Raw genomic sequence first — 14,309 nt, forward strand, 5'->3', positions numbered from 1 at the left:
AACCCGGCCTGACTCAGTGGAGAGAGGGACCAAATGATACGGGAAGACTTCAGGGAAGGTAAGGCCCTGGGTGCTGAGCCCAGTCCCAGTCAGGCCCATCTCTGGATGGAAGAGGAGACTGATAACCTCCTAAATTTCTTGGTTAACAAGAATACAGAACAGGGCAAACCCGCAGGAGGGCATGTTTAAACTCTGAGTGAAAGTGTGAGTGAATGAGGATGGCAGAGGCTTGCACCTGTCATACCAGTCTGTGGCTCCACAGCTTGTGCAATGGAGTCTGAGTGGGTCCCAACCTGCATTCCACGGCTACATCATATGGCATAATGGCCAATCTGGACTCTTCACAGACACCTCAACCAAGACGAGACTAAGTTCTCTGAGAGATGCAGACAGGTGGGCATCTGAGGGACCTCAAAAGGGGCACCCTTCTCATGCCACCAACACAGGAATGGGTTCATCACAGTTGAAACCCACCATTTTAACCTGCATGCTTAGGAATTTTAAAAAGGGCTTTTCTGGAGATTATGGCATCCAGATGAATCCAAAAATCTCTGAACACTCTGTAAATCTGAGTGGCCAACTTTCGGTGTTGCCTGGCCTTCAGAGGGGACTGTGGACGTTCCCAAGTTTCATGCGCTATGGATAGTGGTCACCGGAGATCCAGGGCACCCTGATTAGTTTCTCTACATTGACTCCTGGTTAGAGATTGCCCAAACACTGCCCCTGTGGGTTCAATTATGCACTGGGAAAAAGGGACAGAGTAGGATTTTAGTAACTCAGGAAGTGAGGCTTCAGAAGCCCGTCTTTCACCAAGGACCAACAAAAGAGGACTCTCTCCCTCCCCCCACCTCCATCACGACCATATGCCCCTACTGCACTGGCCCTTCCCCCAAACTCTGGTGCATTACCAGGTCTCCCAGAGACACCCCTTCCTTCGGTCTCTCCTCCAGGCTTGGAACCACGGGCAGACCCTCCTGCTGTGCTGCCTCCACCGGCAACCGCCTTGGACTACACATCCACTTCGGGGGAAGACCCTGGGACCCTGATGGCCAGGAGGCTCTAGTCAGCTCAGCCAGGCTTTCAGATTCCCCTCCAGGAAACACAGGGTCTGGATAAGAATGGGGCTTTCCAGCCTGGCTGGCCCATCCTCTACTATCATTCCTTTACAACCACAGACCTTCTGAATTGGAAACACCACACTCCCTCTTACTGTGAAAAGCCCCATGACCTCATCAACCTCATGGAATCCATTTTTCAGACCCATTGTCCCACCTGGGATGACTGTCATCAACTCCTCCTAACTCTCTTCAATATGGAGGAGAGATGGCAAGTCCTGACAAAGGCTCAGAAATGGCTACAGGACCATGCCCCACCCAAAGTTCTGGATCCAGAAGAATGGGCCCAGATAATGGCCCCAGACACCCAGCCCAATTGGATTTCAACACTGAGCAAGGGCAAGCTGCACTTCAACATTACCAGAAAGCAATCCTTTGAGGGGTCCTAGAGGGAGCCAAGTGGCTCATGAACATGACAAAAATGACCTCAGTTGTTCAGAAACCTGACAACTCTCCAGAGGACTACTACAAATGACTGTGTGAGGCCTTCTGGGTCTACACTCCTTTTAATCCAGAAGCCCCAGAAAACCAAAGGATGGTGAATGCCACTTTCGCCACACAGGTAGCCACAAACATCAAGAGGAAACTATAAAAGTGCTATGGCTTCGTGGGCATGAATATCGCTCAACTGCTAGAATTTGTGAACAAGGTCTTTGTCAATTGAGATGAAGTCACTGAACAGGAAGCCAGGAAGAAGTTGAAGCATCAGGCCTCCCCTAGCAGCAGCCCTGGGAAAACCTGACCCCGCTGGATGAGAAGAGCCACCCCAGAAAGGGGGCACCAATGCCAAGAGGATCCCACTGGCCAGAGACCAATGAGCTTATTGCAAAGAGAGTGGTCACTGGAAGAATGAGTGCCCTAATAAGACCCAGATGCATGGAGGAGACACTCCAAAAGGAAAATACTGACCTGAGCCCCAAGACCACCAGATCGGACTGGCAAACCTGGGCACTAAATAGGGGTGACTGGGCTCATTGGACCTTGACCCCCACAAGCCCTTGGTCAGGTTACAAATTGGGAACCAGACAGTGACCTTTATGGTGGACACCAGTGCAGAGCACTCTGTTGTCACGACCACCATCACCCCCCTCAGCAGGAAAACTGTTACTCTCATAGGAGTGATAGGGGACCTGTTGGACACACATCCATTCTGCCAGTTGAGGACCTGCTGGTTTGGTGGCCATAAGGTAACCCATAAATTCCTGTACCTGCCTGAATGCCCAATCCCCTTACTTGGAAGAGACCTTTTGACCAAACTGGGGGCTTAGATCACCTTCAAACCCGGGGAACCCGCAATCCTAAGCCTTTGGACCAGTCTCACTCTCCTAGTCACTGTTCCCTGGGATGAGGAATGGAGACTGTACTCAGAGGACAGCTTGATCCAGAACCCAAAAAAGTTACTAGAACTGTTTCCTGATATATGGGCTGAAAGGAACCCCCAGGAATGGCACGAAATCATGCACTGGTCATTGTCAGCTTGAAACCTGGAGCACTCCCAACCCTACAAAAACAGTATCCAAACCCGCTTAAAGTACAGTTGAGCATGATTGAGCATATTAACAGCCAAAAGAAGAAGGGGATCTTAGTCAAGTGACAATCGCCCTGGAACACCTCACTACTACCAGTAAAAAAGCCAGATGGGACTGGATATAACCAGTACAGGACCTGAGGGCCATCAACAATGCCACCCTCACCCTGCACCAAGTTGTCCCCAGCCCTTACACCCTACTGGGACAGCTGCCACCAGAGGCCACCTGGTTTACCTGTCTGGATCTAAAGGATGACTTCTTCTGCCTATGATTTGCCCCTGTGAGTCAACCTTTGTTTGCATTTGAGCGGGAAGATCCCAACACTAAAAAAAAAAAAAATGCAGCTGACCAGGACCCAGCTCCCACAAGGCTTCAAAAACTCCCCCCCACTTTTCACAGAGGTGCTGGCAGCAGACCTGGTAACCTACCCGCGAGAGGACTACAGGTGCACCCTCCTACAGTATGTTAATGATTTCCTGCTCACCAGTAAAACAAAGAAGGACTATTGAAAAGGAACTCAGGCCCTCCTCCAGCTCCTGACACAAACCGGGTACAAGGTGTCCTGGAGGAAAGCCCAGATCTGCCAACAGCAGGTCAGGTGCCTGGAATTCAATATCATACAGGGGCATCAGATCCTCAGACCCAATAGGAAGAAGGTGATCTGCACCATCCTGAACCGCACCAGGAAGAGGTGGCTCCATGAGTTCCTTGGGGCACCGGGTTTCTGCCGCATCTGGATTCCTGGATATGCAGTAATAGCCAAGCCACTCTACAAAGCTTTAGTGAGCCCAGAGAGGGACCCCCTCATCTGGGGAGAGGCCCAACAACAGCCTTTTGGGAAATCAAAGAACCCCTTGGATGAGCCCGGGTCCTAGGGCTCCTGGATGTAACTCAGGATTTCAACCTGTGCGTACACAAGAAAAACAAGGTGGCCCTGGGGGTCCTTAAACAGATAATCGGGCCTTGGAAAGGCCCATCACTTACCTCTCCAAGCAGTTGGACTCAGTGGCTGACAGATGGCCAGCCTGCCTGAAAGCCTTGACAGCCACAGTAACTCTTATTAAGGAAGCTGACAAACTGACACTTGGACAGGTTATCCATGTCACAGTCCCCCATGCAGTCACCGCCTTGATGTACTCACATGGACACTGGTGGATATCCAACCCCTGGCATGCACACCACCAGGCCTTGCTCTGTGAAAATCCCAGGATAACCACAGAAACCATGCACAACCTGAATCCTGCAAAGTTGTTACCCAAAGAAGATGGAACTCCCGGACACAACTGTATAGAAGTGATGGAGGAAGACTACGCCAGTTGTCCAGACTTCCAAGACAAACCACTCCTTTCCCCAGAGGGAATGCTATTCACTGATGGGAGTAGCTTCATTAATTGTGGAAAAAGATGTGCAGGGTATATGGTCACCACTGCTGAAGAGGTATTGAAAGCAGCGCCCCACAACCACAATGATGGTTGGCAAAACAGGCAGAACTCTAGGTGCTGGTCTGAGTGCTGAGGTTGGCCAAAGGACAAACGGTCAGCATCTACACTGATTCCGAGTACACGTTGGTGACCATCCATTTCCATGGGGCCATTTATAAAGAGAGGGGGCTCTTAACTGCCAGGGGAAAGGGAATCAAGAACAAGGAGGCAATTCTTCAGCTGCTAGAGGCAATCTGGGAGCCAGCCAAAATTGCTCTCATCCACTGCCGGGGCATCAATAGGGTGAAAACATTGTCACCCAAGGAAACAGGTTTGCAGACAAGTCTGTGAAACAAGTGGCAGGAGAAAACTATGTAAAGCTGGCCCTGGAAGTAGTCCTGCAGATGCCCCTCCTAGAACAAGGGACCGACCCATTGATCTACACCAAAGGAGAATAGGACTGGATTAAGGGAGAGGGAGGGAGCTTGGATACTCCCAGATAGTCGGGTCTTCATGTCTAAGGGAGCCCATGCCCCTGTCCAACAGTACCATCAGCTCACTCACCTGGGAAAAGCTGCACTGGAAACCCTAATGGGTAGATACTAGTACATAGCGCAACTGGCCTTCCTCTGTGCCACCATCAGCAACCAGTGCCAGGTTTGCGCTAAGAACAACTCTGTGCAGGGCCCTCACATTCAAGCAGGGGTCCAACACATGGGCACTGCTCCCTTTAAAGATATCATGGTAGACTTTACGGAAATGAAACCAAACCGGGGGTATAAATACCTGTTGATAATAATATGTACTTTTTCGGGTTGGGTTGAAGCATTCCCCACCCGCACCAAGAAGGCAAGAGAAGTAACTAAGACCTTACTCAGGAAAATAGTCCCACGGCATGGGTTGCCAATGTCAAAAGGAAGTGACAACGGCCCAGCTTTTGTGGCGACCATAGTCCAGGGACTGGCAAAAATGTTGGGAATCAAGTGGAAACGCCATGTCACCTAGAGGCCTCAGAGCACAGGGAAAGTTAAATGCATGAATTGAACCCTCAAAACCATCCTAGACAAGTTCTGCCAAGAAACTGGTCTCCCTTGGGTGGACTTGCTTCCTTTAACCCTTCTCTGGGTAAGATGTACCCTAGGATTCACCCTTCAAAATCTTATTCAGACAGCCACCCCTGATTGTTCGGGCGTTTAAAGAAAACTCTAAACTTCTAGGGGAGGTTACCCATGATTCCTTCCTCCAGCAGCTAAGGAAGGTCCTAGCTGAGATACACAAAACTGTTATGTCCCAGAACCTCCTTCCCATGGAACACCCAGTTCACCCCTACCTACCTGGGGAACAAGTCTGGGTTAAAAACTGGAAGAAAGAAACCCTCCAGCCTTCCTGAACAGGGCCATACACAGTGATCCTTGTAACCCCCACTGCTCTTAAGGTTGCAGGTGTCGACCCTGGGACCCAGCCCCACACCTGTGCCAGCTGCCCTCCCCCTTGAAGAAACTAACTGCAATTCCACTTACCCATTTAAAGGAACCAGATGATGTGCCAAGAACTCCACACTCTGGATCTCTGGTACTCAAGGGTACCAATGCTTGCCCCTGTCAAGCCAAGGCATGTGCTACCTAGCTTGGCCAGTACCATCATTCTCAGTATATGGAAATGAACTGCCTGGAAAACTCTCCCAAACCAAATGAGCAGTACAGGCAATCCTTATACTCCTGGGACTAGGAATGGCCACAAGTGTGGCAGCAGCCAGGGTCTCTCTCATGGTAGGTCAGCTGGGCTTGTAAAACCTGGCATGGGAAACATTGAAAGACCTTGAGGAAATAATGGGGCCCTCAGTAGGATTCAAAACTAAATAAACTTGTTCACAAAGGTGGTACTGCAGAATAAACAAGGATTAGACTTGCTAACTGCTAGCCAAGGAAGGATTTGTCAGGCCCTGGGAAAAGAGTGCTGCTTTTACACCAACTCTTCAGGTATAGTCAGGAACAAAATAGTTGTGCTAAAGAAAAGAGTTAAAGCCCACTTAAATCGATCTTACCAGGCAGCCGCCAGTGAAACTATCTGCAGTATCTCCTCTCCTGGATATTGCTGTTCATGCCAGCAATAGCAGCAGTTTTCTTCCTCATAACCTTTGGACCATGCATCCTGTAATGCCTGATGTAGTACGTCTCTTCCCACTTAAATGACCTAAAGTACCAAGTGATGCCTCAGGTGAAATATCAACTGCTAGGTACAAGGAAACAGTATTCCGTGTCAAAGGGTGATGCTCCATAAAAATTATTAGGGCATCAAAGGAGGGAATTTTAAGGGAATCCCCTACCCCTCCCTTCTATCCTGCTATGTTATGCTGGTACAGGCTGCCTTCTGATAATGCAGCCCTTGGGTGTGTGTGTGCTATGAGCTGCAGGGTGCACACCTGTAAGACTTTAATTGTGTGAGCCAGCAGGCTAATCTGGGCTAGCAGCTGTTGCCTCAGCCTATGTCCATTTATCACAAGGTAACCAGCATTTGCTTCTGTACTCCCACCTGCTTCCCGCCAGCCTCCCTATATAAGCCTCTGAAAACCGCAGCGGGGAGCTCAGAGTTTTGAAATTAAACTCTCCTCTGGGTCTGCACACACAATAAAACTTCATTTCTCCATCTCTCTGAGTGTCGCTTGGGTTTCTCAGCAAAGCCTGAACCTTTTCTGCAACACTTGAATATTTGCTCAATTAAATAATTACAGTTCAATTATACTGCAACCTTGAATTGGAATGATAACATGGGTCAATTTGAATTAAAAATATCTTCTGGTTAAATCCATCATATACAGGCTTATGGGATGATGTCAACATTAAAATAGGGAAATGTTGTTTGAGTTAATAATAAGAGGTTTGAATGCAAATAACAATTCTTCACACTTTCAGATTTGAAATTTAGTAGAAAACAGTCCAAATTTCTCTCTTTGTTTTTGTAGTAGAAATGTCATAAATAATAGAAATAAGGCCTCATCCTTTTTAAGGATGTAGAGATATTATTTATAACATGTTATTTTGTTCATATGCTTTGATTTTATTGTAAAATATACTTAAAATAGATAATTTTCTGCTAAAATAAAATAAAATATTCATCTCAAAAATCAAGTGGTTTTAAAAGTGTCCAGATATTGCTCCAAGAAGACAACACAAGCTTATCTATTCATATGAAGGTAAAATATGCAAAAAATAAATATTACAGGAAGACAAAGCTATAATCTAAAAGCATAAAAAAATTCAGTATGTTATAGGCAGATAATATTAGAGTCAGATTCATTTGGAATGATTAAGCAAGTCACATTTGATTCATTGCATATGAAAGAAAAATAGATCTAGGAATTAAATTAAGTAAGCTAGGATAATATTTCTAAATAGCCTTAACTGGTAACATTGGGATCAAGTATTAACATAGCACAGTGTCTGAGGAACATATTTAACACAGGCATGTGCAAAGGGAATAATTGTATCATCCACATTCATAACTTCATCTTTAAAAAGGCAAAGGGTTGAAAAGAGACAAGAGCACTGCTCAGCCCGATGTTAATATGTATTGCATCTGGGAAAAAAAGTGAAAATTGGGGCCCACATACCAAACGTGTAAATATGTAAATGTTATAAATAAAAACTACTCCAGTGACCTGGCATGCATCTTAACCTCCATTCCTCACAGCCCTCTTGCTGCATACCATAGTCTCTGGCAGCTCAAAGAGCTGTGCTTTCCCCAATGTCATCCTACCAATGTCCTGAGTCATATTGCAGATCAGAGCAATGAGTGGTCCATCACAATTACTAAAGGTGCAGGAACTAACCTGTCAATCTCCAACAGGACCTTAAGTAGGAAACTTTCCCTTTCAGAGCCACACATTTCTGACAGTATTTTAAGGCATTTCTGAAAGACTCACAAAATTACGCAAACAAACGAGAGAGGTTTCTCTCTCTCTCTTGTTTATCTGGAAAACTGAGTCTACCTAGACTTCCAAGTTTGATCAATTGAGGCTATCAGATCTCAACTAAAGGAGGCCCTCTTTCTCTGTTAACTTAGCCAGAGGTGTGGTTTTCTCTTCTACCCACCCACATGCTCTCAGCTATATATCCTCTAACCATATGCCAAAATTTATTAAGTACTGTCATACCACGATGAGCAAAACAAAAAACCCAGTATCAGTTCTTACTGCATTTGAGTCTAAAGGGGATAAAGGCCTTAATTTAAAATGGCAAAACTAATAAAAAATTTCTACTGTACTATGTTTGAAAGGAAAACATGGCACTGAAAAATCATTTAATAGGATCATTTGACATATAGATCATTTGAAAGGGAGTAATTATAATTATGGAACATGCAATTTAGCCTGGGTAAGTAAGGAAGATAAGAAATGAGAAGGCTAAAGAAGAGAAGATAGTGAAGTCAATAATTGACAGTCTTCAAAGGGTAAAAGATCTGTCCTAGTGTGTGTTGTCCGGGAGTGGTGATGGATAAATTGGGAGGTAGAGATGGTCAAAAAGTATAATATTTCAAATTATTTTTAAATATCAAGAAATAATTGCTTTCTAAATCAGAGAAGGAAAGTGATTACAAATGTGGTGGTTAAAAAACTGGAAGTAAGTTTTGAAAAGTTTTTTCAATTTAGGTAAAAATCAAAGTATAACAAGGGTTTCGTTGGAGAGAATGTCTTTGAAAACTGTCTTAGTTTTCCAGATTCGCTTTGACAAACCTTGTTAGCTTAAACAATAAGAATTTGGACTTCTGAAAGCCAGAAGTCCAAAACCAAGATGCTGGCAAGTCTATACTTTTTCCTAGAGTCAGTAGCATTCTGATATGTGGTCCCCCATCACATGATAATGAGCTTCATGTTAGGTTCAGGGGGAGCCAAGGAAGTGAGACGTTTCAGAAGACTGGGAGCCAAGTCAGTCCCAGCAATGTTTTAATGAGAGTCAGCCTAGCAGGCTGCTGAGTCTAGACAGACTGTAGTAGCCAGGGATGGGGAGAAGAGAGTTTTTATAACTCGTTCTGGGGTTAGTCTACAAAAGTTCAGGGGTAGGTTGTGATAATTCATGTTATCTTTGTAGTTCATGGCCAGGAGGTGATAATTCATGCCAGCTTTGTAGTTCTGTTTAGGTGTAATAGCTCCTTGGGTTGTTACTTTTGCCAAAACAAGAGAGGAAAAGGGGGGAATGGGGATTGAGAAAGGAGGCAGAGTGGGAACTCTGGATTTAATACTTAGTATCTTCCTGTGGCTTTCTCTGGCATTTAGCTTCTGACTGTGTCTGAATTACCTGTGTTTAAGACCTCCAGTATATGAAGGCTCATTCTGATTCAGTTTTGCCACATCTAAATAGGATCTTCAAAGATTTTATTCACAAATGAGTCTGCATCTTGAATAAGCTTACAATATTCAAAGATACTATCTGTAAATAGGTTACACCCACAGGAATGTGGATTAAGATTTAATCATGTCTTTTGGGCATACATAATTCAATCCCCAACAAAAGCCAAAAGTAAAATTTGTCATATGGTTCAAACCAAATGGTTTGAAATACTACCCAAATGTATGGAGCTCAGTGTACACATATATCATGAGCAATACATCAGAAAAGGTTATTGGCAGTATTTGTTTACTTTAGATTTATTTGTTTCCAGAAGGAAAAAACAGTAATAACTTAGAAGTATCAAATTAAAATCAAAAGTAAATATATCCAACATGTTGATCAACAGGTAGGCCATGGGCAAGAGTTGGGGTGGGGGGGAGATGTAAGGAGTAGCGTCTCTTTGAAAGGACTGTTAAGGACTTAACCCTGATAACTTAGGGAGCTGCCACTCTCTGGAACATAATTCAAGCTAATGTTATTACAAGGATTTTGTTTAATGGAAAGATAAATAATGCTTGGACATATGCAAAACAATCCACTATTATATAATCCCCAAATCGTTAACTTGACAATTATGAGTATAGGTATTTTCTCATCTTTTTTACGATTTAAAAAATTTTCCTTAGTGAAATATACTACTGTACTAAAGTTATTTTTAATATGAAATTTTGTTACATAGAAAGAATAGATAAATACTCTGTTTAAGAAAGACAATAGATGGATATTATGGTTAACATCATTTTTTCCACATTATTTATAAATTTTGTCTACTGCATTGGTATTTGAAGGTGTTCTTCATACGTACAGTTAAACGAAATCATTGTTTACTTATGCTTGTAGAGCCAACCTAGCTTTAACAAAATTAATTCTAATTTTGAATATTTTATTTTTTTGTGTTTGTAGGTTAACTATGGCTTGAAAAAATGTATTAGAAGAATTTTAAATTAAGAAAATCATTGGAACATTGGAAAGGATATTCTATACAAAACATTTGCTCTATATCCATCTTATTTTATCATGAGTTTAATTCTAATCTGTCCCTTGACCTTCCCATCTCTAAAATATGTCCATATAACATTTTAGCTTCTCTTATAGGAATTTAAGAATATTTTTAAGTGTAAAATTTATTAGAGAAATTGTTTATACTATGAGAATACTTTCAGAATGACTTTGTAAAATGAAAAGCCACCCTAAAATAACATATTACCAATATTCAGTCTTTGCTTCAGTCCTCAACTAATTTTACTTATCAACATTTTATCATTGACTTTATTTCAGTTGATTTAATGTATTTATCTGTGGATTTAATCATCTAAAACTGTTATCTTTGTGGGTAACATATCTGTGAAGCAAATTGTTATGTGGTATGCTGTAGGAACACAGGCTCAGGCACAACACAAACTTTTAGTAAACGACTGTTTTATTACTTAGGAAGCTCCACAAGCCCCGCTTCCTGTCAGAGGAGAGATAAATCTGAGTTACCAAGGGGATCCATTTGTACTATCCTGGGGCAGGGAGGCCCTGCCACTGAGAGTTCCTGCCCAGATAACCAGCTGGGGCTTCTAGTTGCCAGTTTTTGGCTTTTAAGGTATAGTCAGGCTTTTTCATTAGACTTAACTTCTCCCCTGGGCTACAGAATGGAAACATAATGAAACATCTGCACACAATAGCAAAGGAGATGAGGGTAGGCAAAGTCTAAAAGAGGGCCTCTAAGTGTGTCTGGGTTTTCTCCAGCAATATCTTTATGATATTGGGTGGGGAAAAAGTAATATACAACAATAAAACCATCTACTACCGAAAAACTCGATCTAGTAATTGTATTGATTGTTTATGGGTTCTATTTGGCATAAAATCCAGAAATATCACATCTACATCTTTATTTTATCAGTGTGTAATTATAGTAGTATGATCACAGAGAAGTTTTCTTTCAGAATTTCACAATCCACTGATAATTATTAAACAATAATAGGCTTATTTTGGGTGATGATTTGAGTGATCTTCAGACACCAGTAAGTGGCCCATACCAGTATCAATAAACTGAATGGTTTACAACTACTTTGAAATTTTTACAAATCAAAGACAAATATTTATTCCTTTCAGATAGACATTAAAAAAATAACATTTATCATGCATTAGTTTATTGAAAATCTGCATTGCACATGTCCTTTTGCTATTGATTGACAGGGTAGCAGCAAAGTAATGGACAGTGTTTTCCCAGACAAACATTATAAAAGCATATTTCCAAACCTAGAAAATTAAATGGCTTTAAGAATGATTGTATTATTTTTTAATCTTTCAATTTTTATTATCTCTGTAATTTCAAGTATCCTAAAATATTCTCCTTTTGAATATTTAATCATTAATTTTTCATGTCTTCAGTATGTTTGAATGTTTGGCTATAGTAAGATGGTAAGCCCATATAAGATTGGCTATATAATTCACAGATCCCAGGGCAAAGTAATAATGAGAGGTACATCTTATTCAGAAACTATTAAGATTTTCAAGACAGCAACATCAGACCATTAAAGCAAGCACAAATTCCTTCTAAGTGTGGGATCTTGCCTGCCTTCACAAGTTGCACAAATATGGAGTCAACCCTAAGCCCATAACATTACTGCTAAATCTTAGAGTTTGTGAAACTAAATAAAGGAGAAATGCATACACTGTATGGAATAATTGTGAATAAACAGGCAGTAGCATAGGGATATTTTAAAATAAAGAAAAAGTTTTTTTCTGAGATTATTCCTGAAATGAAGAAATTATAATAATGTATAATTCAATGCCATATAATGATTCCATATAATTGTATTAAAGAAATATGTAATTTTCCATTATTACATTAAAAAAGATAGAAGGAAAATGTATAATAAAACTGCATTTTTCAGTTACTCATATTATATTGAACTAAAGAAAATCTGGGAACAAAAGAATGACAGTATTTTTAAACATTTAAAAAATATTTTCTTGTTTTTGAAGCCTGTTTTGGTAGAGTGGGGGGGCCCACTACTCACCCACTCTTACTCAGATAACCCAATAATGTGATTTTCAAGTGGATTGTAACTTTATCCAAAACATGTTACAACAAAGAGTGTAGCTAGTATCACAGGCTTTGACATACATAAGAATTTTTAAAGGGAAAAGAATTGTCCTTCTGCCTGAACTTTATTACCATTCCTTTTGAATTCACATGAATATTTACATGACCCATCCTTCTTTCTCCATATTTTGAATTATCTGGTGAAATTAATTTGAAATATAATGGATAGGTTGTCAATTCCAAATAAATGAATTTTAAAAATGCAAATGCATGTGTGTATTTTACCACTGTACAGATTCAAAAACTGACTTATTTTTATCTGCTCTTTTATTCACTTCTTAAAAAAATTAGGCTACTGATGCATATTAGAATTTAATTACACCAATTAGTACTGCCACATCAGACATATGATGTGCCTTTAATTAAGAAGTACCTAATGGGTATTAGAAAAATTTAGCTTCATAATTAAAGTTCTAAGAACAGCACAAATTAAACATTATGATTACAAAACATTAAAAATATACTGGTGATATTAAAACTGAATATTTAATGTTCTCCTTTAAACTGATTTTTATAAAGAAAAATCAGGATTACTTAGAACACAATGTTAATATTTGTGAAGCATGCTTAATTAAAGTACAGAATTATGCCTACATGCACATATATATACATATATAATGATTGCTTTTTTAAGTATCAAAATTAACACTCATGTCATCTAATAGGTAGTAAATGTTATCACTTCAGGATTTCATTTTGTCTGAGGGTCATGTAACTATTTTATACCTGTAGTAGTTATGAAATTATGTCACTCAAAACTCCTGCATCAGGGAGCATAGTTGACAGTCCTAGCTGCTGTTTCTCTGGGTCCATGACTGTGTTTGTACCACAGTCATTTTTCCTAAGGCTGCTCTTGGCCAGTGACTGAGCATAGTGGGGATATGAATAGAGAGCCATATTTTGGAAATTGTGGAACTTGTCTAACAGAAGACTATGGCTTGAGGAGTATCATTTGTCTGGTCAAAACTTACTAGAATTGTTCTGCAGCCTGAGACACTTTTTTCCCAGTCTTTCTTCCATCTTCTTGTCCTTTTACAGGATTAGAGCTGCATTGTGGGAAGTCGATGTGGCTCAAGGGGTTGAGCACCTCTTCCCACGTGGGAGGTTCAGGGTTCAGGCTCGGTGCCTCCTGAATAAAACAAAAGCAAAGAAATGAAAACAACCAACTCAGGGAAATAGATGTGGCTCAGTGGTTGAGTGCTGGCTTCTCATATATGATGGGGTTCAATCTCTGGCCCCTGGTACCTCAAAAAAAAAAAAAAAACCCAAAAAAGCAAAAAACTGCATTACTATCTGAGCATCTGAGAACTCCCTTTATTTATTCTTGTTTTCTTTCCTTAATCATTCATAGGTATTTCTCTCCATAAAACTTTTGCCCAGCTAATAACTTCTTAGAAAACCTGTTATGAAATGTATACACTTAACAACCTTAAGCCTTATTAGAACACCAATTTAAAAATATTATCTGAAAAGAGCTAATTTAAAAATATATACAAGAATATATTCTTATTGTGGATGGATTACTTTGAATTTTCTCTTGTAATAATTTAACAGAATATTACAGAAAATTCCAGTCTATCTATCTATATAGATAATGAAAGTTCATAGAAATACTAGTATCATATTAAAAATAAGGATTATGGTGTTGTAGAATTTGAGAGAGGTTCAATTATTTGCATATAGAAAGGCCAGGACTCAGGAATGATTTTGAGAAGGAAAAATGGTTTATTGACGGCCGGCCGGACTCGGGAGCTTTTTGT

The 14,309-nt window shown here is 41.0% G+C and overlaps 1 pseudogene; it reads left to right on the forward strand.

The window, feature by feature from the left end:
* The window catches only part of LOC101442501 (leucine-rich repeat-containing protein 28 pseudogene), an 87,957-nt pseudogene that overhangs the window by 16,802 nt on the left and 56,846 nt on the right, over positions 1-14,309 (forward strand).

Source organism: Dasypus novemcinctus, chromosome 1 (assembly GCF_030445035.2).
Source record: "Dasypus novemcinctus isolate mDasNov1 chromosome 1, mDasNov1.1.hap2, whole genome shotgun sequence".
NCBI lineage: Eukaryota > Metazoa > Chordata > Mammalia > Cingulata > Dasypodidae > Dasypus > Dasypus novemcinctus.